This window comes from Choloepus didactylus, chromosome 1 (assembly GCF_015220235.1).
Source record: "Choloepus didactylus isolate mChoDid1 chromosome 1, mChoDid1.pri, whole genome shotgun sequence".
NCBI classification, from domain to species: domain Eukaryota; kingdom Metazoa; phylum Chordata; class Mammalia; order Pilosa; family Megalonychidae; genus Choloepus; species Choloepus didactylus.
This window is the reverse complement of record NC_051307.1, coordinates 102,728,343-102,756,190: the sequence shown is the minus strand read 5'-3', so window position 1 is coordinate 102,756,190 and position 27,848 is coordinate 102,728,343. Positions and strand designations below refer to the sequence as shown.

At 39.3% G+C, this 27,848-nt stretch overlaps 1 protein-coding gene, 1 long non-coding RNA gene and 1 other non-coding gene across 3 annotated transcripts in view; 2 read left to right on the top strand and 1 right to left on the bottom strand.

The window, feature by feature from the left end:
- Positions 1-24,544, bottom strand: part of LOC119540773 — an 87,022-nt gene extending 62,478 nt beyond the window's left edge. The window contains exons 1-2 of the long non-coding RNA XR_005218105.1: positions 24,492-24,544; positions 4,689-4,840 (exon numbers count right to left, since the gene is read on the bottom strand). This is a non-coding gene — a long non-coding RNA (uncharacterized LOC119540773). The remainder of the gene's footprint in view (positions 1-4,688; positions 4,841-24,491) is intronic.
- The window catches only part of TPRG1 (tumor protein p63 regulated 1), a 124,171-nt gene that overhangs the window by 59,567 nt on the left and 36,756 nt on the right, over positions 1-27,848 (top strand). The gene's annotated exons all lie outside the window — the stretch shown is intronic.
- Positions 4,681-4,841, top strand: LOC119510386. Its single transcript, XR_005211911.1, has one exon. It is a non-coding gene; the product is annotated as a U1 spliceosomal RNA (small nuclear RNA).

Below are 27,848 nucleotides of genomic sequence, written 5' to 3'. Positions count from 1 at the left end.
GGATGGGTAGAACTGCAGAAGGAAGACCCGAGAAACTGCTTGCCATGGCCCCAGCCATCTGTTTGTGGAGCTGCTGGTGAAAGCAGCAGCTATCAGCTCACCTCCTGTTGACTTAGTGTCAGCATAGGAGGGCTGGAGGAAGGCATCCAGACATTACTCCATCACCCCAGCTTTGCTCCCTTGGAACCAAAGGCCAAAGAACTACTCCATGCCCTCAGAGCTCTAATTTAGCATTTCTTCTTCAGATGAGAGCTGCTCTGGGTGAAACCGGCTCATGGCCCAGGCCCACTTTGCTGGCTTCATATCTCTCAGTTTGTTCTAATCACTATTCTAAGTGTGGTTCTGTGGAACACCTTGTAAAATATTTTCTTATTGCTCCAGCATTATCTCCTGTCTAGACAATGTAATTATGCGAATGCAGAGCAAACAGCTGAAGTGTATGTAACCCACTCTCAAGGGTTGCATAACTCCATGAGTGGAGGTGGGGACACAAGGCAGAGGCTTGTGAGTAGTATTGGTTACTTTTTGTTGACCTGACCAGAAAATTGAGCACTCCCAAAGAATCTGGCTAACTTTTAATTAAGAAGAATTTATCTGGTGGAAGTTGGCATTTTGTTATTTTTTTAAACTTGGTGGAGGATTAAAGGTAACGATTTAATTCATTCCCATCACATCTTTTTCTTGGCTTCAAAGGTGGTTTGTGGTCTTTGCTTAAAAAAAACAAAGAAAGCCAATGATTTAATAATCTGCCCTCCAAGCAGCATTTGAAAAAAAACCCACACACAAAAACAAACAAAACAGCCTCCTAAATTTATGTGCTTTCCAAATAGTAATTACCTTCAGTGAGTCTTTCCTGAGCCCCAACTGTGTACCATTCATTGTGTATGGCAAAGTGATTAGACATGACTCTGCCACCAAGATGTTTACAGTCTCAAGGGGAAAACAGATGCATACACACACACATGGTTTAACCCAGGCTATGGGGATGCTCCAGCAGAAAAGCCAGCAGTGTTGTGGAGCACAGGAGAGGGAAAGAGGATTTCTACTGGGAGATCAGGAAAGGTCTTATGGAGGAGGTAGAATCTGAGCAGGTCTTTATAGGATGAACAAAACTTGAACAGAGAGAGAGGGTAGAGCAAGGTGTTCAGGCCAAAGCAGACAAATGCCCAACTGTTGGGATCATGACAAGTCCCCCGTGTAGCTGGGCCCCTTCTGTTTAGAGATGTACAATGGAAGTTTCCAAATGTTTTTAAATTATAGTATGAAGAGTTTGGATTTTAATTATCATAGGTGGGAGACATTGAGGTTTTTTGTGGAGGAGCTTGATAAGATTGTCATTTTACTTCAGGAGCACATGGGTGGCAACAATAGAAGAGATGGTTTGGAGAAAGTAGAAACTGGGGACTGGGGACTGCTAGAGGAGAAATTCCCTGATATTAGAGCTGAAAACTTACACAGACCTGAACTGGGCCGGAGGGTGAGAAAAAGAGGGACAGGTGTGGGAAGACTTGGTTGAAGCCAGAATCTCTGGGATGTGATGACTGATTATATTTACTTCATGGGCAGGGAAGGGTGGAGTGAGGACTCTGAGCCTACAAGTGGAATATACACTTCAGGTTTACTATTTGGGGGCCTGAGAGCTAAGGAAGTAGATGTGTGGGATAAACTATTCACTCAACTGACATTTATCGAGCATTAAACATGGCAGGTGCTGTGCTAGGCGCTACACATTCTGCACATTGCAGAAAATGTCACAGATTCTGCCAGCATGAAGCTCACAGTCAAAGGGGAAAATATACAATAATCAAATAATCATACTGATAAATACAAAAGTACAACAGTGGGAAGTGCTTTGAAGGAGAGTTATGTAGGGTGCGTAAATTATCTATTACCATATAACAAATTACTCCAAAGTCTAGTAACTTAAAACAACAAATATTTATTGTCCTTCAGTTTGTGGGTCAGGAGTATGGACCTGGCTTAGCTGGGCCCTCTGGTTCAGGGTCCCTCACAAAGCTTCAATCAAGGTGTCAGCTGGGACTGCAGTCATCTCAAGGCTGAACACGGGAGGCTCACTTTCAAACACACTCATGTGGCTTCTGGCCAGCTCAGGTCCTCTCTGGCTGTTGGCCAGAGACATTAGTTCCCTGCCATGTGGGCCTTTCCACAGGGCCACTCACATATGGCTGCTGGCTTCCCTCAGAGCAAGCAAAGGTTGAACAAGATGGAAGCCACAGTCTTTTTGTAATCTGATCTTGCAAGTGACATCTCATCACCTCTGCCACATTCTGTTCAATAGAGGCCTGTCACTAAATACAGTCCACACTGCAGGGGAGGAGCTTGCACAAGGAAGGGCATGAATATTAGGATGTAGGCTTCACTGGGGTCATCCTAGAGGCAGCCTCCCACATGAGGGATATCCAAGTATTTATTACAGTATTTGGACCTAAATCAGAGGGAGAGGTCAGGGAAAGATTTTCTGAGGAAGGGATTCTGGAGCTGGATTCAGAAGGATGAGTGTAAGGTGAAGAGGGTGAAGGCAGTGGTGGTTATAGAGACAGTGTTCGGGGAAAGGGAAGAGTATGTGTGGAGGAGGGAGGGAGGCTGGCTCCTCTGAGGAACTATAAATTGGCTGACGTGGTTTGGCCTGCTAAATATGAAGCGTCTAGGGGACACCAAAGTGGAGATAGGTTTTGTTTTCAGGAATTCATAAGCTATGGCCATTTTGGAACTACAGTATTTTTGCTTTTATCTGTTGTTTGCATTGTCATTCATTATACATTGAATGGGTTCACAGTCAAAAAGAGTTTAAAAGTCTCTCTGCTCTAAACTGTGGGACCATCTGTGGAACTGCTGGGAAATAGGTCAGATTCAATGTATAAAATGAATAAAATTGCTTGCTTATCTCTTAGGATAATTACTTATTATGTAATGAGATAATGTCCATAAATCACATTGGTATTCTTGGCAAAAGGTATTATATAAACACAGACACTATCAGTGATGATGGAAAGAGATTTGGGGCATTAAGATCAGATCTGTATCTTGATACTATGGCATTTTCCCCAAAATTAAGAGAGCTCTGGAATTTGACCAGTTAGAAATGAAGACAGCAGAGTACTGGGAGGTGATTGGAATGGGTGTGGACATGGAGAGTCTGGTGGTGATGGGAAATGCTCTCATTTAGCTTATTCTCTCTGATAAAGAGTAGCATTTTCCTTTAATAATCTTAGTTAAGTGAGGGTGACTACTTAAAAATGCAATATGGAGTCTCTACTTCTGGGCTGGGAGCAAGAAAATCTGGATTCCGGTCCTAATTCTGCCTCCAATTTGCTATGTGTCCTTGAGAAAGTTGCTTCCCCACTCAGAGTTTCAATTTCCTCCCCTATAGCATGAATTAATTGAGATGATCTTTAAGGTCTTTATCATCTCATGGGTAAATTACTAACCAAGATTTTATAAATGTCTTTCTGGTTTTGCTTCTGTGGAACAAGAAAAACAAGAAAGCTTTGTCATAGGCAAGGAATACAGCAACCAATAATAGTTTTTGCTTTGGGAAAGTTGAACATTTATGACAGAACTTGGGCATTTGCACATTTGTGCTATAGGCTCAAGGGAAAGATGGAACAGGAGAAGGGGGTATAAGGCCCGAGTTGGTATTTGGTCTACTTTTTTTTCGGCTTGAACTGATGTATCCTGCCCCTTTCTCTTTCTTTTATTCCTCTTCTTGCTCTTCTTCTTAATCAAAATCCCTGGACTCACCCATATAGTTCATATTTCTTGTTTCAAATCATCCTCATTTTTCTCCCTATTTCGAACATTCTAGAACATTTGAAGCAATTTAAATCATTCATTGAGGTGTGACTGATTAATGGAATTATCCATCCCATGAAGTGTTTGCTTCAACAAAGAAGGTTTGTTTTTTTTGTTGTTGTTGTTTTGTTTTTCTTTTTGTTTTGTTCTTTGTTTTGTTTTGTTTTGTTTTAAGCATAAAGCAAAGCAATTTCCAGTAGGTAGAAGGTGGGGTGAGGGGTGATTGAACAAGAGTCCAGGTTGTTGCCTTTCCTAAGGAGAAACTCCTTGGCTTCTCATCTCATCCTTCCCCAATTCATCTATCAGAAAATGATATAAAGTGGCATAGTACTTTCAGCCACCAAATTAATCATCATTTATATAAATATGTCTGTGATCCATAGTGTTTCAGATAAAAAGCCCTGGGAAAAACCAGTAACTGTAATCTGAGAAAATTGTAAGCAGTGCTAGCAGGCAAGCATAGGCTAAAGGAAACCGCAATGCAGGGCAACCAAAAAATGACAGAAGTTCAGTCTTAATATACTTATTCCAATTGTTGAAATCTATAAATCTAGAAAGAAGTTATTTTAATTTCAGCATTAACGACAATTTTCTGAATTTTGGTCTAAACTTGTTTGTGTCTTGATTTATACATGAGTAGTGAGGACCACCATAATAACTTCAGAGTTTAGGGTCACAGAGTCCTAGTATGACTGTTAATATATGTGAATAGTGGAATCTGTAGAGAAGAGGGCCCCTTTTCTAAATAGGGGCATCAGACTGAAGAATAGTGATATGATTGGCTCATCTCCTTCCACTCAGATAAGAAGCAACAACATGTACCTTCTCTGTAGAGTAACTTCGAGCTTGAATAAAAAAGACACTTTTATACTTACCTGGAAGGGAGACACCATGATCACGAAGGTGGTTTTCCCAGGGTGAGGCTTATCCTTTGCACTCCGGATGTGCTGACCCCTGTGATTTCCCCAAATGTAGGAAACTCGACTGCATAATTTGTGGTAGTGGGGGACCGTGTTCATGTTCTCCCCTAAAAAAAAAAAAAGACACTTTTCCTAACCCTTTCTCTTCTTAATTAGAATCTTGAAAATTCTGTCTTTAAAACTTGAACTTAGCCATTTAAGTAGGAGAAATGTCTGCTATGTAAAATGACATGGTGTTGGTTCCAGTAACTTTCTCCATCTTCCCCAAAAACAGGATCCCTAAATTACTGGATTCAGCCATATACCTGGTTGAAATAGTACTTTGTTCAGGCCCTACTGAAGCTAAGTGTCCATTTGACTCAGTTATGGCCAATTCAATGTCAGCAGAAGTATTGGGAGGGCCTTCTTGGAAGACTCTTCAAAAGGCAAGGAAGCTTTTCTCTGATCCTTTCCATTTACCCCTTCTACCTATCTGTAATGTTACAGCCACCATCTTGGATTATGAATACATGAATATTAGGGATAGCAGAGTGGGAGACAGGAAGGAGCCTCACTTAGTAATGACTCTGAGGAGCTGCCAGTCCACTCTTGCACTGCCCAACTCTGATCTTCTTTACCAAAAGAGAACACGTTTTGTTCATCATTATTTGGGCTTTTTCTTTTTATATGCACTCAAACCTAATTTTAGTAGATTCATCAAATTGGAGAAGGGTTTTGCCAACTTCAGAAGGTCAAGGATGGTGGGGTGATAGTTTAGTGTGGTAGAATGTTTATATGGTATCGGATTCCAAAGAGCATCATTTCAATCCCAGATCTGTTATTTACTGGATTTTTTAAAATTCTTTTTTCTTTTAATTTTACAAGCAAATACTCTTCCTCCCCTCCCTCCATTCCCCCTCCCTTGGTAACCTGTAATATGTTTTCAATTAAATATAAGTCTGCCACCTGGCTATTTTGGGTTTCTCCAGTATATATACCCTATATATACATTATATAGATAACCCTTTTTAGGTTTTAATGTATTGTAATAGCTAGAAGTAAACACCTGAAATGATCAAACTCCAACCCAGTAGGCTTGACTCTTGAAGATGAGTGTATAGCAACATAGCTTACAAAGGGTGATAAGCGTGATTGTGAAAACCTTGTGGATCGCACTCCCTTTATCCAGTGCATGGAATGGATGAGTAGAAAAATGGGGACAAAAACTAAATGAAAATAGGGTGGGATGGGGGAGGATGATTTGGGTGTTCATTTTTACTTTTGATTTTTATTCTTCCTCTGATTCTTTCTGGTGTAAGGAAAATGTTCAAAAATAGATGGGGGTGATGAATGCACAACTATATGGTGGTACTGTGAACAGTTGATTGTACACCATGGGTGATTGTATGTTATGTGACTATATCTCAATAAAACTGAATTTAATTTAAAAAAATCAATTGCCATAGATGTTTGTCTATTTTATGACTTTCAATTCTGTTCCATGAAACTATTTGTCTTTGCACCATTTCCACACTGTTGTGAAAACTCTCTTTGTACTACGCTTGGAAATGGGGAAGTGTGAGTCCAACAACCCTGTTCTTTTCTGAGATTGTTTTGGTTATTTGGGGCCCCTTGCAGTTTCAGATTAGTTTTTCCATTTCTGCAAAAAAGGCTGCTGGGATTTTAATAGGCATTGCATTGAATTTGTGTATTGCTTTGGGTAATACTGACATACAATAATGTTAACTCTCTCAATCCATGAACAAGGATGTCTTGCAATTTATTTAGGTCTTTAATTTCTTTAGGAAGTGTTTTGTAGTTTTTGGTGAAAAGTCTTTTGTATGCTTAATTAAAGTTATTCCTAGGTATTTTATTCCTTTAGATGCTATTATAAATGGAACTTTCTTAATTTCCTCTTCAGATTGCTCATTGCTAGTGTACAGAAACACAGTTATTTTTCGTATGTTGATCTTGTACCTTGCAATTTTGCTGAATTCATTTATTAGCTCTGATTATTTTTCTTGTGGATTCCATTGTGTTTCTATATTTGAACTCATGCCATCTGAAAACAGAGATAGTTTTACTTTTCCTTTCAAATTTATATACCTTTTATTTCTTTTTCTTGCCTAATTGCTCCAGTAACAACTTCTAGTGCAATTTTGAATAGCAGTGGTCAAAGTGGGCATCCTTGTATCATTCCTGATCTTAGAGGAATATGTCTCTCTCTTTCCAAAATATCTCTGGGCATTTCTTTATTAACTTCTCTGAGTCCTCTGAGTTTCATCTGTCTTTTATCTTCACATAGCAAGGGGATTAAGACCCACCTTGAATTGGCTGTCTCACATCTTGATGGAACAACCTAATCAAAAGGTCCCACCCATAATGTCTGCCCCCACAAGTATGGATTAGAAGAATATAGTCTTTTCTGGGATACATAACAGTTTCAAACCAGCATGGAGGGGAAGCTTTAAGTCCTTCACCATTGAATATGATGTTAGCTATCATTTTTCATAAGTGGCCTTTATCATGTTTGTGATAGTTTGAAGCAGTATGTACCTGTATGTTCTTAAATTTAATCCATTCCAGTTAGCATGAACCCATGCTAAGTAGAACCTTTCCATAAGTCTACTTCAGTTAAGTTGTGATCCACATCAGTTAGGATAGGTCTCAATTATATTAGGAGCCCTTTATAAGAGAATGAAATTCATATATAGAGAGAAAGCCATAGAAACAAGAAACTAAAATCCACAAAACCCAGAAGAGAAAGGGGAGACCAGCAGATGCTGCCATGTGCCTTGCCATGTGATAGAGGATCAAAGGATTGACCACAGCTGTTCTTCAGGAAGGAAGAATTACCTTGAGGATGTCTTGATGTAGGCATTTTCCTGGCTTTGGAACCATAAGCAAATAAATTCCCATTGTTTAACTCAACCAATTTCATGGTATTTGCTTTGAGCAATCCAGGAAACTAAAACATTTTTGAGAAAGTTCCTTTATATTTTTACTTCTTTGAGTGTTTTCATACAAAAATCTTGCTGTAATTTGTCAAATGTCTTTTCTTCATCTTTTGAGATAATTGTGATTTTTCCCTTTATGCTATGTATGCAGCCTGTTAGATTGGTTGATTTTGATATGCTGAACCACTCTTGAATTCCTGGGAGAATACTTGGTTGTGGTGTATAATGTTCTTAATAGGCCATTGAATTCACTTTGCTAGTATTTTGTTAAGGATTTTTGCATCTATATTCATAATGGAGATTGATTTGTAGTTTTCTTTTTTTGTGATGTCTTCACCAAGCCTTGGTATCAGAGTAATGCCGACTTAATAGAATGAATTAAGAAGTGTTCTCTCCACTTAAATCCTTTGGAAGAGTTTGAGAATGATTGGTATTAATTCTTCTTTAAATGTTTGGTCAAATTCCCCAGTGAAGCCATTTGGTCCTGAACATTTCCTTTGTGGAAGGTTTTTGATTACCTATTCAATCTCTGTAGTTGTTATAGGTTTGTTGATAATTTCTATTTCTTCTTTAGTCTAATTGGTTAATTGATGGTATTTTAGGAATTTTTCAATTTCTTCTAGATTAGTTTGTTGGCATGCAATTTTTCATAATTTTCTCTTATAATCTTTTTTATTTCTGTAAGGCTAGTAGTGTCACCACCATTTACTTTATGCTTTTAATTATTTACATTTTTTTTCTCTTTTTTCTTTGTCAGTCTAGCTGAAGGTTTGTCAATTTTATTTATTTTTTCAAAGACCCAACTTTTTGTTTTGTTTATTGTCTCAGTTGTTTTTCTATTATCTATTAGTGATAAGGAAAGATTTAACCTCTGCCAGTTTACCAATTGTTTTTTGTAAGTCTTATACTTTTTTGTCCCCCTTTCCTCCATTACTGCTTTCCTTGTTCATTGGATGTTCTTTTATGAGAGTTTTGAATCACTTATCCCTCTCTTTTATGTAGGTTTTAAAAATTTTTCTTTATAGTTATCATGGGGATTAAACCTAGTGTACTAAGTCTTTTATGATTTAGTTTAATGTTGATTCCAACTTGCCTTCAGTAGTCAACATGTACACAGTACCTAGATCCCACCCTCCCTTTTATGTTGTTCATATCACAAATTACATCTTGTTTGCATTTGTGCCCAGTAACAAGGATTTACACTTGTTTTTATACATTTGAATTTTCAGCCATATAAGAAGTAAAAGACAGCACTGAAAATGAGAAATGAAATGATGCTGGCATATATATTTACTTAAATTGTTACTTATGCTGGAGATCTTTATTTCTTCCTCCAGCATCAAGATGTTGTCTAGTGTCCTTTTCTTTCGTCATGGAGGACCCTCTTTAGCGTTTCCTATAATGCAAGTTTAATGATAATGAACTCCTTCAGTTTTTGTTTGTCGGGACATTTCTTAATTTGAAGGACAGCTTTGCTGGGTATATTGTTTTGAGTAGCAAGTTTTTTTCTTTTTTTTTTTCTTCAGCACTTTAAATATGTCCTTTTGACCTCCCTGGTTTCACTTGAGAAATTGGATGTTAATCTTATTAAGGATCCCTACATGTGACACATTGCCTCTATCTTACTGTTTTTAAGATTCCATCTTTGTCCTTTACATTGGACTGTTTGATAATATGTCTCAGTGTAGAGCTGTTGGGTTATTCCTACTTGGTGTTCATTGAGCATCTTGACTTTTTATCTTCAGATCTTTAATCAGGTTTGGGAAATTTTTTGCCATTATTTCTTCAAATATTTTTTCTGTCCCTTTATCTCTCTCTTCTCCGGCTGGGTCTCCTGTGATGTGTGTATTGGTATGCTTGATGGTGTTCTACAGTTTACACAGGCTCTGTTAATTTTTTTTCAATGTGGGGAATGTCAAATGTTTTGTCTTTGAGTCCATTGAGCCTTTCTTCTACCTTCTCTAATTTGCTCTTGAATGCCTCTGTTGAATTTTTCACTTCAGTGAGTTCCAGAATTTCCATTTGGTTCTTCTTTATAATTTCTATCTTACCATTGAAATTATTATTTTGTTCATATATTGCTTTCCTGATTTCCTTTAGTGCTCTGTCAGTGTTTCCCTTTCGTTCATTGATACTACTATGAGAGTTGTCTTAAGATATTTGATTGTCGTTCCAGAGACTGTATTTTCTCCAGAATAATTTCCATTGAATTTTTTTTCCCCCCGTCATTGAACCATACGTTTCTGTCTCCTTGTTTATTTTGTTATTTTTTTGTTGAGAACTGAAAATTCTGAATTTTATTTTGTGGTCACTCTGGAAATTCATTTCTCCCACTCTTTAATCCACCAAACTAAGAACACAAAGAAATAAAGAAAGGAATGAAAGAGAAGGAAAAAAAAAAGGGAGAAAAATACTAGCAAAGAAAAACACACCCATGCACATACGTGTGCACACACACACAACAATGGAAAAAAAAACAACGAAAAAAAAATAAAGTGTACAGCCTCTTCAAGTCTCTCCTTATGTGTTGGTGGTTAGCCAGAAGCTGCTCCCTTCAAGGCCAAAACCTAGGCCAGTGTCCCTGCTCATCCCTCAGAGATACTCCACTAAAAATATAAAACAGAAAACAAAACAAACAAAAAAAAATCAAAACCAACTAAAGATAATCAAATAAATGAGAGAAAGAGAGAGAGAAAGGAGAAAGAAGTACACTGGTCTTTCATAGTCCCATAAATGCTGTTGTAAGACCAGAAGATACTAACTCTGAGAGAAACCACATCCAGGCTCTGTGCTGAGCCCTCAGGGATCTGATGGACTAAATAATATAGAAAGAGAAGGAAGAATTTGGTCTTTAAGTTCCGGTAGATGCTGGTATAAGGCCAGAAGCTGCTACCACAGAAAGGGCTGAAACCAAGGCCAGAATCTGTGCTGTGCCATCAGGTATCTGCCACACCACAGAATGCCCACATACAGAAGAAAAACAAACAAAAAAGCGCTAGCTTTTTATGTCCCAATGGATGCCTATGGGAGGCTGGAAATGCTGCTGCCCAGAGGGCTGAAACAGGCCAGCTTCTGCAGTTGTGGCTCAAGGATCCCCCAGTCTGACATCGACCTTCAACCCCAACTTCTTTTTTTAATGAAATTTTATTGAGATATATTCAAATACCATATATTCATCCAAAGTGTTCAATCAGTTGCTCACAATATCATATAGTTGTGCATTCATCACCACAATCTATTTTTGAATATTTTCATTACTCAAAAAAAAAAAAAGAATAAAAATAAAAGTAAAAAGAACACCCAAAACATCCCATACCCCTCCTCCCCCAGTATTACTCATTTACTTTTTGTTCCCATTTTTCTACTCATCTGTCCATACGCTGGATAAAGGGAGTGTGAGCCAGAAGGTTTTCACAATCACATGGTCACACCGTATAAGCTGTATAGTTATATGATTGTTTCCAAGAATCAAGGATACTGGATTGCAGTTCAACAGTTCCAGGTATTTGCTTCTAGCTATTCTAATACTCTAAATTCTAAGAAGGGATATCTATGTAATGCATAAGAATAACCTCCAGAATGAACTCTCGACTTCATTTGAAATCTCTCAGCCACGGGAACTTTATTTTGTTTAAATTCTCTTCCCCATTTTGGTCCAGAAGTCTTACTCAATCCTACAATGCCAGGTCCAGGCTTATCCCTGGAAGTCATGTCCCACATTTCCAGGGAGATGTACACCCCTGGAAGTTGTCCCATGTAGGGGGTAAGGTGGTGAGTTTACCTGTTGAGTGAACTTAAAGAGGCCACATCTGAGCAATGAAAGATGTTCTCTGGGGGTGAATCTTAGGCAAAATTATAAGTAGGCTTAGCCTCTCCTTTGCAGTAACAAGCTTAATAAGGACAAGGCCCAAGATCAGTAACAGGGTTGCAGGACCATATAGCAATCTAATACTTGGCTTCCTGTCAACCCCTACTAAACTGGTAGACCCAATGTTTGTGAGAATATGAGGAGTTCCCCAGGTGGGGAATTTTAATATTTCCAAAATTTTCCACAGTCCCTCAGGAGGACTTTACACATACTTTTTACTCTCTGCCAAAATTACTCTGGGATGTATTGGGGCTTCATGCTAACCTGTACAAACCAACCAGATTTCACTCCCTATTTCAAGGTTCCATGTAATTATGGCGTTTGAATAAACTGAACATAAATGTTAAATTAGTGTGCTGCAGAAAATACAGATTTTGCACCAAGTAAACCTCTCTTCCTTTGATCTCACAAAGGAGATGAAGTTTTAAAATACAGTCAGTATCATCCTTTACCCTTTATGATTTGCCTTAATCCTAACCAAGGCCATTTCATTCATATCTGTGATTGAAGTCTGATCTCTCTTTCGGCTTCTTTAACAGTTGCTGCATGGGGTAATGCTGACATTCATAGCTGCTGAACTCTGGCCTCTGAGTCTTAGGTGTCACACAGATACCCAAAGTTCCAGGGACTGACCAGGTTATACACAAATAGCCCAGCATCTCAGAATTTAGAAATAACCCTTACAACTCAAGAATAGATGTGACTGCTGTTAAGAGCTTACAGTCTAGGAACCTTTACACTAAGAATTCCCCGATAACCTATGCACTCAGATTCAATTTTCAGTTTAGATATTACGGTTAGTCCATATAGTGAGGTATTAAAATGTTTGTCTTTTTGTTTGTGGCTTATTTCACTCAACATAATATCTTCAAGTTCCATTCACCTGGTTACGTACCTCACAACTTCATTCCTTCTTTCCACTGCTCAGTATTCTGTTGTATACATGTATCACGGTTCACCATTCTGCTCATCAGCTGATGTACCCTTAGGCCACCTCCATCCATTGAAAATTGTGAATAGATAAACAACAGTGTGCAAATGTCCATTCATGTCCCTGCTCTCAGTTCTTCCAAAAATATACCCAGTAACAGGGTTGCAGGACCATACAGCAATCTAATACTTAGCTTCCTGTCAACCCCAACTTTTAAAGGAGAAAGTTTCCTCTGACAGCCCTGGCCCCAGCCAGCCCCTTCTAGAATCTGGGCCACATTTATGCAGCTGCAGGAGTTTGGGTAGCTGCTGCCGCAAGGGTGAACAGTGGAGACTAGTCATTAGTTTGTGCTTCCACTTAAAAAAACTGAACTCATGGCAGCCTCTAGCTTTCTCTGGCACTCCTGTAGTTGTTCTAAATGGTCACTCTCATTCCAGGGTTACCACCTACTTTATTCCAGACTCTTTTTCCAGCTCTTTCAGTTTTCTAGCGGAGGGAGCGAATTGTAAAACTTCCAACTCCGCCATTTTGCACTTGTGCTCCTTGTCATTCATTGGCTTTGCTACGTATAGTTTATGAGGCATGTGTTCTTATCTCTATAATGGGGATAATATCCACCCTATGAAGCTGTAACGATTAAATGAGAACACAGGGGAAATGCCTGCTGTAGGCACTACAAACATATTAGTTTCTTTTCCTCAAATGACTCTCCTTTTATTAGGCAGATGGCAGTTACTCTAAAGGTATCTTTAAAGCTATTGCAAGACACTAATAGCTACTCCCTGAGCAGCTCCTGAGTCACCAAGTGCTGTACTTAGGGCTACGTTCTGTGCTGTGTCCAATAGGAAAGGAGTACTAATCATTCACTAGAGCCAGGATCTGTTAATTAGCGGTATACTAATGGACAGCTGGAGCTTGTTGTCTGATGGGAATAGCAACTTGATGTGTTGGTCTGAGAGAGAGGGAATCTGCTTCTGTGGGCAGGGAAAGCAGATGTGATCATGCTCCCAGTAACAAGATGGTATCCTCCAACTCAGACCAAGTTGGGACATGTATAAGTAGCGATGACTCTCCAGGCATAGACAAAGGAGTGACAAACTCAGTACATGACCACCTAAAACACCTCTGGCTATACTTTGTTTGTTGATGGGGCAGCAGAGAGAAAAGGCTGGTTGTAGTATAAAACATAACTTACAGTTCAGAACATTAGGAAATTGAAATTTTTTTTTTTTTTGTTCAAAAATTTGTTTTGGATATCTCATCATTATGTGTTTTCCCTGTGTCTCTCTTCTCCATTGTAAATTGGATATTGTTGTACCTGTATCCTGGAAACAAGGTGTAGTTGTTGTGGTTTTAATATGGTAATTCAACAAATGGAGGCCAATTGCCTAGTAGTTCCTGCAAAGATACGGGAATTAGAAATTGGCCCTGCCCTCAATTAGCCTGAGGCCTAATTGGGGAGTGGTCATATAAGGAGTAACTATATAGAAAACTGATTTTAATATAAGGCAGAACATGACAACTCCTATATGAAAGGAAGAAGCAGTGTATTGTGGAAGAACAGAACAGACAATTATTATTTAGGGATGGGAATTGCTGCCAAAGACAACAAACAGGCTGATGAATTTTGATATAGAAGAGTAAGGCAAGGGGAAGAGTATGATCGAACACACAATCATGCAAACGTCTAATGAGTTGTTCCAGAGACAACTAGTCCCTGGGTGACTGGACTGCAGAGAGAGGAGAGGGAGAGAGGAGAACCAGTTCACAGGCAGTGTTGAATGGCACGGTGAGGAAGTTTTATTTATTTTTATTGGCCAAACGGAGGCATTAGGAGGCTTATGGACCGATCATCTCAGCAGGGATCAAGTCACATCGCATGTTGTGATGAACAGGGCAGCAGGGAAGGATTCTGTCATGTATGCTCTTGACTTTGCTTTTGGTTCCTGTGCCAAGAATGCCCTGGCCTTGATCTTGGGCGGGTGCTGTCCACTCACTCATAATGGCCAGGAAAGCGTGTTGACAGGGATGGGTGGATGGTGGGGGATTGCTGAGCTATTTCTTGGCAAACCTCTGGTGGGGGGAGTCATTCCCCAAATGCCACAATCCTGTTATTTTTGAGTAATGGACTGAACCCAGGTGCCTGATTGCACAGGGCCACTCCCATTTTCTTCCAGATAAATATTTGGTTGCCAGGAGGTTATATTTAAATGAGAAATACCTCCTTAGGAAGTTGCTGCTGAGGAATTCCTGCAGAGGGCAGGATCCTATCCTTGCAGGGAAATGCTTGAGAATTACCCCCAAACCTTGAACTCAACTCACTGCCTCCTCAGTGCGAGGGTCCACTCTGAGGTTCTATAGGAGTCTGTTGCTCTGAATAATACCAAAACCAGTCAAAGTTAGAGACACTGCATTTCTTTAGGCAAGTTCTACTGGTCTTTAATGTCATAATCAGAGGATTCTGAAGCATGAATGGAATCCAAGTTAGGGATTTGGCTTTAAACAGAGAAACCCATTCTCTAAAAAAGAGCTGGATCCTTTCTGGAATCCAAAGCACAGAGTCCAAGAAGCTACAGAATTTGGATGTTTGAGACCTAGGTTGCTCTTGACTTCATTTTTGCTACTTATAATCAATATGTGAATGTTGGCTTTTCAGGCCCCATCAATTTAGTTTTTCACTCACTCTACGGAGAGGAAACATCTTATTTTATGTATCTTCTGTTCTCATTGAATGGGACTATTAAGACTCAGCAATTAAAATTTATAACTGTTTTTGAATCAATTGTCTTAGAAACACCCCACTCACTATCTTCAATTTTTTAAAAGAAAAGAACACATCACAAAACAACAATAAAAAAAAAAAAAACAGTAAAATACAGGGAATGAGGCAAAAGCTTAAGTAAAAAGAAGATCATAATACATTGACATTCTGGGTTAGACCTAAATGTTTTTGATTCTCCTATCAAGATCCATCCTAAACACCCCTTCTCTAATACATGAGGTGTAAAGGAAAATGCATGCTGTGACCCTCTCCATGATTTTCTGAATCACCTTTCAATCACCAGCCACGGTTTTTGTTTTTGTTTTTGTTTTTGATTTTTGGACCCATTTTCATGAGGGGTTTTACAAATATTCACTGACTTAGATCATCTCAGAAAGGGGCGATCTCAACACAAGTGAGAAGGGATGTATTCCACTGGTTGGGTTGAGTCCCAAGCCAGTGGGATGCATCTGGGTGAGGACTCCCTGGAGGAGTGGCATGGAGCAGTGGAGGAACTGGGCCCGAGTCAGAGCCAGGGTTCGCTTCTTCTGATTAACTGCAGAAAAACTTCATTGTGAAAATGTGTATAAATTGTTCCAATGTGCTATTACTATTAGTCTATAATTGAGCATGATTGACAAGAAATATTGGCATTTAGCACTAAAAGGGATTTTAGAAACTGTCTGGTTCGGTCTCCTTCAATTTACAGATGATCCTAAGGGAGATCACTAAATCAGGATCCCCAATGGCAAAGCAGAGAGTGGAATGTAAAGATGGGTATGCAACTAAGGAGGTTGTTCATTGGCCTAAGTCTCCAGGTTCTAGAATTTTTAGGTTTTCTTCTCCTTATGTGATCAGCAAACAGGGTGCATTTTTAGAAGTAGCTTGGTAATGGAACAATGGACTGGTAGACAGTAGATTTGGAATTAGACTTTTGACTTTTCATAAATGAGCTGTCTGGCTTTGGGTATCCTTTCTGGACTTTATTATTATTTTTTTTAATCATCTGCAGAGCAATATAAGCACAGTCCATGACCTTTTGTATCCCCTTCAGAACTCAGATTCTTTAATTTAAAATTATCTAGGTCCTCTTTAAAAAATAATAATATTGATATGCAGAGGAGAAAAAAAAGGTGGCTTTACGGCAGTTATCACATGTGGAAGGGAAGGTGCCCAGATACCATAGTGTCAGGAGTTTTCGATTTGACCCAATGCCACTGTATAATCTTTCATGTTCTTGTAAATTGACATTGTTGGGGAAGAAGCTTTCCAAAAAGGTTTTCCTCATTGCTTCTTGGAATTGTTAAATTCCAGTAGTCTGAAATACATGCAGTTCCCCTGGGCAGTTGCTGGGTGGCAGCAGAAGTGCTAGAGTGGTGGCCTGTGAATATGCTGAACAGCAGAGCTGCAGTATTCCTGGGTTTATTAGCTCTTGATGTGTGCCCAGGTCCCAACAGCGAGTGACACAGGTGGAATGGCTGGTAGGACTGGGATGGCAGGGGTGTCTTTTCTTTCCCCTTGCTTGTGCCTAGCCGTTTGAAAGGAGTGATAAGTAATTATAGCAGCCACTAAAATTTATTAAACAGCCACTGTTGACCAGACACTGTATTAGGCTCTTTAGACATGTCACTGTGAAATCAAATATCACCACTAGCAAGGTGTTATTATCTCCATTTTACAGATGAGGAAACTGAAGCAGAGAAAGAATAAGAGACATGTTCAAGGCTACAAAGCCAGCCCTGGTTTACATGGGATGAAACACACAGGTTCATATGACACCAAAGCCTATGCTTTTCCTGCGTGGTGGTGCTCAAAAAATAGAGACAAAAACCACAACAAAGAATCTCATCTCCCTTTTAAAGATGGGTGAATCAATGGGGGAAAAAGTGCCAGGCAAAATCTTAACTAGAGAGAAAATGGTAATTTCAGCTCTCAGTACTTTCCTACCCTGGAATCTTCAAGACTCTTGCACACTCATTATTGTATTGGATTCACACACACACACACATACCACAATTCTATAGTGAATGCAGGAGGGTGGTTAAGTTTGAATTTCATAAATACAGAAATGGAGACTTGCTTGAAAATGAAGTCGTCTTACCAAAATCCTCAGCAAATAGTGGCAGAACTGAATCTCCCTCTCCCTAGGCTAGGACATTTTCCATTAAACCACGGTGCTTTGAGAAGAAGGCTTGTTTTCTAAAATAAGTTGGCTCAAAGGTAGAGGGACAGTTTTCAGCCTTAGTGCAAAGAACTGAGATGGTTGACATTGACTTAATTGCCCTCATCTTTCACCACTAGCTAACTCCTGCCTACAGTTAGAGTAATGTCTGCTTAAGCAGCAGCTGTTTACAGAGTCCTGCACACAGATGTCTAACTTAAGCTTGCCCGTCATGCACAAAAAGAAACTGAATGTGTTGCTCTTTTACTGAAGGCCCTCAGTTTGGTGCCAACATTCAGATAAACCTAGATGAAAGTGCCCTAGCAGCAAACAGAAAAAAAAGTAATCTAGATGTCTTAGATATTGTACATTGCATACATTTTACATTTACTTTTGGATAGAATATATATAAAAACTTCTTTTAAAATATTGACTATTTTAGGTTGCATCAGAGAATTTCCAGAATGAGAAGGGGCCTTAGAGATTATCTAAGATCCAAAGAGGGAAAGTGAGATACGTAAGGGAAAACTCTTTCACTGTCATTGGATGACTGAGGTGTTCCGATCTTTTGGGAAAGAGCATGGAATTTGGAGCCCAACAAATGTGAGTTTGAATCCTGACTACGTCATTTATTGGTGATAAGAAGGTACGTTAAACACTGGATATCTCTGAGCCCTAATCTTATCTGCAAAAATGGAGAAAATAATACTTTCAGTAGTTATAGAGAGGTTGGACAGTCTGAAGAAGCTAGAATACTGAAAATGCCTAATGTAGTGCTTGTGTACTTTGCCTTTCCTATACACCCTGATTCCCCAATGTCTCTCATTTGGCTTGGATTCTATGAGATCCTGTGTTTTAAAGTTTATAGCATGGATGACCCACATGATATGAAAGTGCAACTCAATCCTTGATGGGAAAAATATACTGCAATCAATCTCTTTATAATTTATTCACGTCATAGGTTAACCATGTTATAGCATGCTTTCCCCTTACGTAGTTTTAGCATCTATTATTACATTTGGAATAAGCTTTGACTTGTATTCCTGAATCTGTATAATTATGTGTTATATTATAGTGGGCTTCACAGCTTTGGGTAATGAAAAGAATTCCAGCCATGTAATCAGTGGAATTTTGTGCCAACTCTACCAGTCACTAGCATTGCGATTAGAGGTAAGTCTCCTTTTGAGACCTCAATATGAGCATTTTAGTTCACGTGAACTATAAGGCTCTAATCAGTTTTCAGGTTTTATTTGTCTATATTTTATTCTAGTAGCATAGATACCCAAAGCCAAACACCCCTGTTTATTATGTTAGTATAATGTTTAAGTATCATTCTTCTAATCCTGCCCAGCTCAGTAGTGAAAGATTGAACTGACTAGCCCTAGATTTCCCCTGCTAATTTGGGTGTGTTCGTTTACTGCAGAGGCTCAGTGCAAAATAGAATCACTGAGTCCCCTAAGCAGCAACGTGTTCAAGGTCAAACCTTTTTAAAGTACTCCAGGTTACAGGAAGGTGGTGCTAGAGACCCTTCTCTTAGATTGATGTTCTCCAGGCCTGATGTCTGGGATGGAATAGCCATAAAATCACTAATTTGTAGAGCACCCAAAGCAGGCATCTTCTGTCCAGTGACCCTGACAGGTGTTTTTCCAGCCTCTGATTGAAGGTTTCTGGTGCAGGAGAATTCACTACTTCCTGCCTTGCCTGTGCTAATCTGGGTGGCTCTGGTTAGAATTGTCTTTCTTGTATTAAGCTAAAATCAACTCCTCTTGAAGCTGCCACCTACTCTGTTAGTTGGTCCTAGTATTTTTCTCTGGAGCAACACAGAATTGAGAGTTAAGTCATTAATTCAGCAACTCTTTAAGTCCTGTTATATGTCAAACACTGGGCTAAACTCTGGAGATGCAAAATATGGCACCTCTCTTTTCAAGGACTAACAGTGTGGTTGGAAAGATAGAAAATTAAAATGACAATTACAGTATGATATAGCAAGTACTGCTACATGTAAACACAGGGTACTTTGGGGACAGGAGGAGCAAAACTTACACAGATTAGGGGGTCAGGGAAGATATTCCAAAGAGTTTGAAAATCAGAAGTTTTCATGTCCTCCTTCCTCACTATCCTCTCCGAGTTAACTGTAGTTGTAGGAGGTGACAGGAAGTGTATTTCTGGAAGTCATAAAAAGACTCAGGAGACTCGAGTTCTAACCCTAGTTTTTTGCTGCCATTGTCCCCATGAGACAATGAACAGGTCAATCTATTTTCCATAGCAGAGGATTAAAATAGCATCTTTTTGTGTTATTAACTACTTGGCATTTTTTAAAAGTAAATGATGTACTAATCTGATGGATCAGACCCACTATTTCGCTCCTCACTTATTTTGACTCCTCACTCATCAACTTTATTTCTCTTGCCTTGAGGCATTATAAAGTCCTACTGAGCACCCTCTTTCATGATATGGACCTATTTTGGGGTGCCTCGTAGTTTGTGCTTGAAATGTTACAGCAATCATTAAATGAAAAGCACACTTAGAGAAACCCACAGAAATTTTGAACTTGCCCAGGCACATTGGAAGTTGCCCCTGGGAACTTTCCATTGACCAGCAAAAAAAGAAAAACATGACTAAGGCAGAGTCTGCCCACTCCTATGTGGAAATAATATTGTGTTTGTCTAGAAGCCAGTGACAAAATGTATGTTGAAAATGGCCTGATGGCTGGTTATTTTTTGCACCAGACGCCTTGATACCTAAAATCTTTCATTTTTAAAACTCTTACTCCACTTTGTCTGGTTTATGGATGGATGTGTAGAAAAGTAGGGGAAGGAAACAAACAGACAAAGGTACCCAGTGTTCTTTTTTACTTCAATTGCTCTTTTTCACTCTAATTATTATTCTTGTTATTTTTGTGTGTGTGCTAATGAAGGTGTCAGGGATTGATTTAGGTGATGAATGTACAACTATGTAATGGTACTGTAAACAATCGAAAGTACAATTTGTTTTGTATGACTGTGTGGTATGTGAATATATCTCAATAAAATGATGATTAAAAAAAAAAAAAAAAACAAACTCTTGCACTCCAATTTTTTTCACCAATCCTTGGAGAGATTTTTAAAGAAAGGTCTAATGACCCTGATTCTGGAGTCTGAAGTGTCTGTTAGAAACAAGATAGGCATTATTCAACCTGCTTTTGACAAGTTCTGATAATATTTTTGGTGCTAAGTGAAATGCAAATATTACATGAGTGGGATATCTCACAAACACTGGAGGGAAATCCCTTAACTAGGGGATATGAAATTCAGTCTCCAAGTCCATTACATAAAATAATATTTTCCTAGGATTGGAAAAAAATGTAATTGCCATTTCTTCAGCCTGTCTGGATAATTTTGAAGGGCAATGCCAATTTTTCCTGGAAGATTTTTTTTTTTTTTTAATATTTTGCAGAACTTAAATCAGAACACAGACTAAAAGGGACAATGACCTCTCTGATTTTGGGGTTTTGAATGACTCTTGTGTATGTAATGGGGAGGGTAGTAATTAAGGCATGGGACACAGATAGTAACACTGAGGTTTCTTTAAGACTGTGGTATCAGGGTACAGATTTTCTGAGATGTTTCAGTAAACTTTCACCATTGATTCAAATATTTGCAAAACAATTCCTAGGATTTGCCACCTTCTGTCTCTTTCCTTAACTAAATGAAGTGAGGCTTGTCCTTCAACTTGGCAATAGATATTTCTCATCAATGGAAAAACATTTGGAGAAAGTTGACTGATTTTGATCATATTTGAGAGTCTACTAATAGTTTGCAATTCCTAAATTAAGTTTAATTACCATCTATGCTCTTTTTAAAACAGTTAAGAGCCATTAAGTTTTCCCGAGAGCCTATCTTGGGAATTGAATGTATTTTGATGTATGTATGAAAGTAAAGTCATTATTGACTGTGACAATTGTAATGCACAGAACCACATATTTATCAAATATTTGTTGAGGTGAAGGTGCTAAAACTGTTTATGCTTTTTGACTGCTCTAACAAGAAGTGCATGGAAAAGTTATTACCTGTAGCTCCCTGTGCTGGTTTGAAGCTGTTGTGGATCCCAGAAAAGTCATGAACTTTGAATCCAATCTTCTGGGGTGGGAACTTTTGATTGAATGTTTCTATGGAGATATGATCCACCCAACTGTGGGTGAGACCTAGACCTTTTGATTACATTGTCTCCATGGACGTGTGAACCCACCCATTCAGGATGGGTCTTGATTAGTTTACTGGAGTCCTTTAAGAGCTTACAGAGAGAAGGGGCTCAGAGAAGCTGAGAGAGACATTTTGGAGACACGCTGAGATATGTAATCCAGAGTTTGTCCCTGGGAGAAGCTAAGAGCTGACACAGCCCCAGATGCTTGAAGATGCAGACAGAAAGAATGTTTGGAGATGCTAAGCTAAGAGACGAAGCCCAGAGTTTGCTGTGGAGAAGCTAAGAGAGGACCCCCAGATGCTTAGAGAGAAATGCCCTAGAAGAATGAGCAAGAATGCAAAGGAGCTGAGAGAGAGAAGCTAAGAAAGATAGAAGCCCAGAGACATTTTGGAGAAAGCCATTTTGAAACCAGAACCTGGGAGCAAAGGACCAGCAGATGACAGCCACGTGCTTTCCTAGTTGACAGAGGTGTTCTGGAAGCCATCGGCCTTTGTTCAATGAAGATATCCTCTTGTTGATGCCTTAGTATGGACATTTTTATGGCCTTAGAACTGTAAATTTGTAACCTAATAAATCCCCTTTATAAAAGCCAATCCATTTCTGGTATTTTGCATTCCAGCAGCTTTAGCAAACCAGAATGTGGTCAGAAGCCTGTGACTTTCTGACTGAACTCCTCCAAATCCAATTTCTACTTGACATCTGGGCTCAGACACAGAGCATCATGCATAAAGTAGTGTTTCAAGCCAGGTTCAAATAATCTGTTCAAGGAGAACAAGTATGCACTGAACATGGAAATGTGCCCATCAGTATACTAGGTGTTGGAGTGATATAGAGCTAAGCAATAGAGTCTCTGCCATAGAGAGCACATGTTTTAATAGCAGGGATAAGGCAACTACACTGGAGCTATGCTTCAAGGTGCAGTAAGATTATGCCATTGGAAAGAAGTAGACACTGAAGAGAGAATTCATACAGCTGTAGATGCATCTGGGGATCATAAATGAAGTACTACGACCTTCGAAGGATGGATAAGATGTTGGCATAGTTGGGCTGTGAATAGAGGGTTAATAGAAAAGGGTATTCCAAGTGGAAGGTGGAGCAAGAATAAGCCACATGGGCAGATAAGAGCAGAAAATCCCAGAGAACAGTGAGTGGGTGAGGTTTTGCTGGAGTATAATGTATGCCTAGTGGATGATATGCTAGTATAAAATGTTTGTGTTTTCTTGGCAGCAGTGAAGCCATTGTTGAATTTTAAATGAGGAAGTACATCCATCCATCTAACATTTTTTTTCATATTCCCTCTATAGGTCAGGTACTAGGTAAACTGTTGAGGATTTTTAAAATAGAAAATCTTTTCTTTCAATGTCTTCAGTAAAGGAGAGAAGTTAATGCAATTGTTTCTGTACAGTTATGAGTACTCAGAGGGGCATCTTGTTCAGATAACTACGAGATCATGGAAAGTTTTTTAAAGGAACTGAGCCTTGAACATTACATAAGAGCTTCCTAGGTAGAGAAGGTGAAAATGCTGCTCCAATAAGCTTTTGAAACAGTTTATGTGAGTCACTCAAAGTGCACTTGGGAGGATAGATTTGAAAGGGAGGATGGGGGAAGGAAGGAAGACAAGTAAAGAGGCTGCTTCAAAAGACAGGTAAGATATGATGAGAGCCTGAACTAGTGAGATGGCTGTGAGGATGAAGAGATGGTGATCCCCAGGGAAGAGGAAGCACCAAGAGGTCTTGATATGGTGCTGGAAGTGGAGTATTGGAGTGAGCAGTGAAGAAATGGAAGAACACGAGAAAAGGAGTGCCACTGTTAATGGGAATGCAGCAGTTAGGAGAAGTTGGTTTTGGAAGAAATGTGAGGAATTCAGTGCTGGATAACAACTAGAAAGCAGACTAAGCACGTTCCCATAAAATTGGCCATGGGGAAAATGTCCTGAACTATGATGTCATAGTGTCTCCCCTCTCCCTCCTGGAAAATTTCAGGCCATGGAACAGGTGCCCAAATATTGGCTCAAGCACACTTTAGAGTATTGATGTTTAAGGCATTTCATTTTGGAAATCACTTATAGATCATGTATATTATCTATAAAGTATATAAACCATAAACATAAAGTATATAAACAATTCCTAGCTTCTTCACTGGAGTGGTTTATGGCTGCTCTAAATGATACCTTGGGATTATTTATGATGACAGGTTTGGCACTCTGCTTGGAACATATATGAGCCCCCTTAAGCAAGTTGCTTCTTTAGGAAGCAACCAAGAGAGGCAGGGTTTTCTCAACATATCTAATTTTCATTTCTTCCTCCTTTTTTTTTTTCACCCGTGGGTAAAATTAGTGATTACTGGACTGCATGTATATTTTTAATGGCCCTTCATGCTCTAGGGATGAATCATGATGGCCTTCTCTCTTTGCCTCCTCATTACTTCACTTCCAACTCCATTTCTGTCTCCACTATAATTACAGCATTGGGTGAGATGCTGCTCCAGGAGGAATTAGCTGAACTGTGATGGTTTGGCAACTGGAGGATAGAAGGAAATAACATGGAACAGGAGGTCTATGGGAAACATGCAGCCATATCACTTTCTGCCTAGCCAAGGTAGCTCCCCCTGCAGTTTCCAGCCCACCTGGGGCTTTTAAGGCATTAAGTTTGAGATGGGGGTAATTCTGTAAGAGACTTCTGCCCCCAAAATAATTATAAGGCTATGAATACACACACATGACACCTCATACCCGAAGATAGCAGGGGAACTTCAAAACCACATACCAGTTTCAGAAAATGATAAGTTCAAAATACAGAGAGAATTGATTTGGGTAATCTGATTGTTTGGTGGGTGTTTTAGTTTCCTAGGCTGCTTAAAACAGATACCACGATATGGGTTGTCTTTTAACAATGGGAATTTTTTAGCTTACAAGCTTACAGTTTGGAGGCTGTGAAAATGTCCAAATCAAGGCATCATCCCAGTAATGCTTTCTTCCTGATGACTGGCTGCTGGCAATTCTGGTCTCCTCTGTCACATAGCAAAGTACATGGTGGCGTCTGCTGGTCTCTCCCTTCTCTTCTGGGTTGTTGATTACAACTTCTTGCTTTTGTGGCTTTTTCCTCTCTATTCACTCCATTTAAAAAGGACTCCAGTAAGAGGATTCAGACTTATCCTGAATGAGGTGAGTCACAACTTAACTGAAGTAGCCTCATCGAAAAGTCCTCCTTACAATGGCACACCCACAGGAAAAGGTTTTTAAGAACATGCTCTACTGGAGTACACGGTTTTTAACCACTACAGTGGAGAAAGTATGACTAGTGATATGAGGCTAAGAATGGAAATACAATGCTGAACTTTTCTATTAGAAAGCATTTCTTAATATGTTTGTTTGTTTTCATTTGTGATTCAAACCTCCCCAAAACATAAACTATGTTACTGACTAGGACTTTGCAGTGGGCACATGTTTTCCCAGTATGCAGAACCTAGAAGGTTCACAATGACAGTTTATGGACTTGAAGTGCTGCAAGTATTGGAGAGATCAATTGTTGGAAAAATATGTATAGGCAATTTGAAAAAAAAAAAAGTTGAAGAGAATGGGCAGTGTTGATCCATCAGTTAGAATGTATTTCAAAGTTTTACTGATCCAATCCCACATGCTGTTGGAATCACTAGTATATTTGCTGGAAAAGGGGAAACTGGTATCTGCTTGGACTTGCTTGGGAATGGGGAGCTTGCTACCTCATTCCATTTTTTACAAGCTAGAGCTCTTAGAAATTTCTTTTATTTTTCAAGATCTGCTCCATCAGTACTTCTTTGGCCTCTATAACCACACAGAAACCTAGTTCTTTATACCCATAAAAATGTTTCAGATTTCTGAACATTGTGTCATTTCCTTCCACAATTGTTTCTCCATGCTGATTGATACTCTTCACAGAAGGCATTCTCTCATACAAAACAGCTCTATCTCCACATCCCTTCCTTGTCCCCTTAGTTGCTTGATCTGGGCTTGGTGACTTTGCTTTCCAAGGCATTCTGAGTTTGTGGTGTTAGAATGGTGCCATGACCCCAAGGCTCAGGTGTAGTGAAGGACTTGGGCAACCTATTGCCTGGATCATCAGACTGAGCATTCCCAAGGTGAGCATTTGGAAAGTTGAAACTTTCCTGGATGGGGAGAAAGCAGCAGGGGTCCGGGTGTCACAAACAGGCTGACTTCTCATAGCCTTCAATCTTCTTGCTAAGTATGGGGAACTGAAAGGTGGTGCTGGGAAGGAGGTTGATTTACAGACTGAGCAGATTTCTCAACTGGCTCCGTAATGTCCCATCTCAGTAATATGGTAAATGAGGCTATGAACATAGCTTGTTTCTATCCCTCTCCACACAGTCTAGGTGCCCTTTAAATAAGATTAGATGTGGCATCATGGAGAGAGAAAGGTGCCTGAAACTCAGGAGACCTACGTTCTCATTCTTGGTGTTATCAGGATCTCACTCAGCCCCAGTTTTTCCATTTGTAAGCTATCTCCTATCTTTCTGTATAGCAAGCATTGTGCTAGTGCTTTATATTCTTAGTCTTTCATGTCCACAGCACTGTAACCTAGGTATAATTATCCTCATTTGATGGTCATATTCTGGAATTCAAACCCAGGTCTATCTGTCTTCCAAATCCATGTTCCTTTTTATTCTTCCATCATCCCCTTCCTAAAATGTGGGGGATGGATTTGAAGCCGTATCCAGTGTGTTGCTCTCAGTTCCAAGCAACTATGCCTAGTGTTCTTAGGAAATGTACACACTGTATAAAATAACAAAATTCCACAAATCAAACCTATCTGGATGTATCTAAGGTCAGGTATGTCATAGACCAGAAATTAGCAAGTTTTTTCTCTAAAGGACCAGATTTTACAGACTATGTTGTCTCTATTGCAACTACTTGACTCTGTTGTTGTTGAGTGAAAGCATCTATAGACAACACATAAACAAATCGACCTGGATGGGTTCCAATAGACCTTTAGTTATGTGACAGTCATTCACTGTCAGACAGACAGATTTTGCTGGTGGGCCATAGTTTGCCAACCTCTACCCCAGAGGGTGGACTGGTTAGCATAGTGGAAAACAGTCTGGCAGTTTATCTCAAGACCTTGTTTTGACCTGTTCAGTATTCTATACATGATTCAGTTGAAGGCAGAGAGGCACATCTGGTCAATCTGCAGATTTCAGAAAATTGGGGAAGGTTCACTAATTCATTCTGGAACAGAATTAAAGTGCAGAAAGAGACAGGTATAGCCGAGTGGCAAAAAGCATTGCCTTTGGGGTCAGATGGACCTACATTTGAACTGTAAATGTGCCACTTCCTATCTGGGGGCATGCTTACTAACCTGTATAAGTTATCTACCTCTCTGAGCCTTGTTTTCCTCATCTATAAAATGGAGATACTTTTACCTTTCTCAGGGGTTGTCACAAAGATTGAATTATATGATGTCTATAAAGTATTCAGTACAATGCCTGACAAATATTAATCCTTCAATAAAAAGTAGTATGAAAAACCTCAGTGAATTAAGAAAAAATATAAGGGAAGTCAGATTTGATGGAGAAATGGCATAAACTGAGTCACTAGGCAGAGGCAAAATCTCCCCAATACTATGCCAGGTTGCATCTAGAAGTCTCATTATCAAGCTGTAGATTGTTACTTCAGATGAAACAGCACAGATAGGTGATTCACTCTCTACTCAGGTGCTGTTGGAAAGTTACAGACTGGGAGACAAAAATGAAAGGAAAAACTGGATCCATTCTTTCAGTTAGCAAAGGATTTGGGAGAGGAGGTCTTTAAGTCAGGTGTTAGAATATGCTGGGAATCACACAGCTTTATCTGGAAGATCTCTGAGCTGAATCTGTAGCTACTTCTCTGTGGCTGGATGGGGTTCCTACTGAGGAGGATGGGGAGGAGGGTAGTGATATTATTGCACCTCCTCTTTGGCTATTCAGGGATTTTGCTGTCAACATATATCCTATATCAGTACCAACTGTTTACAGGACTATCACCGAGCTAGACAAGAAGGCATTTCAGATGATGGACTGAGTCTTACTTAGCTTTGGATTCTTCCTGCCTAGCAGAGTATAGAAGAAAATGTATTTTAAAAGAATTAGTAGCCTGAATGAGAGGTGACTCAAACCCATTTGCTTAACACGTGTATTAATAATGAGAATTAAAGCACTTCTAGCTCCTTTTAAGACCCTCCTGCTCACTTCCTCTTCCATTTTCTATACATTCCAGTTGTATAGAGATTATCAAAAGCCTTTTTG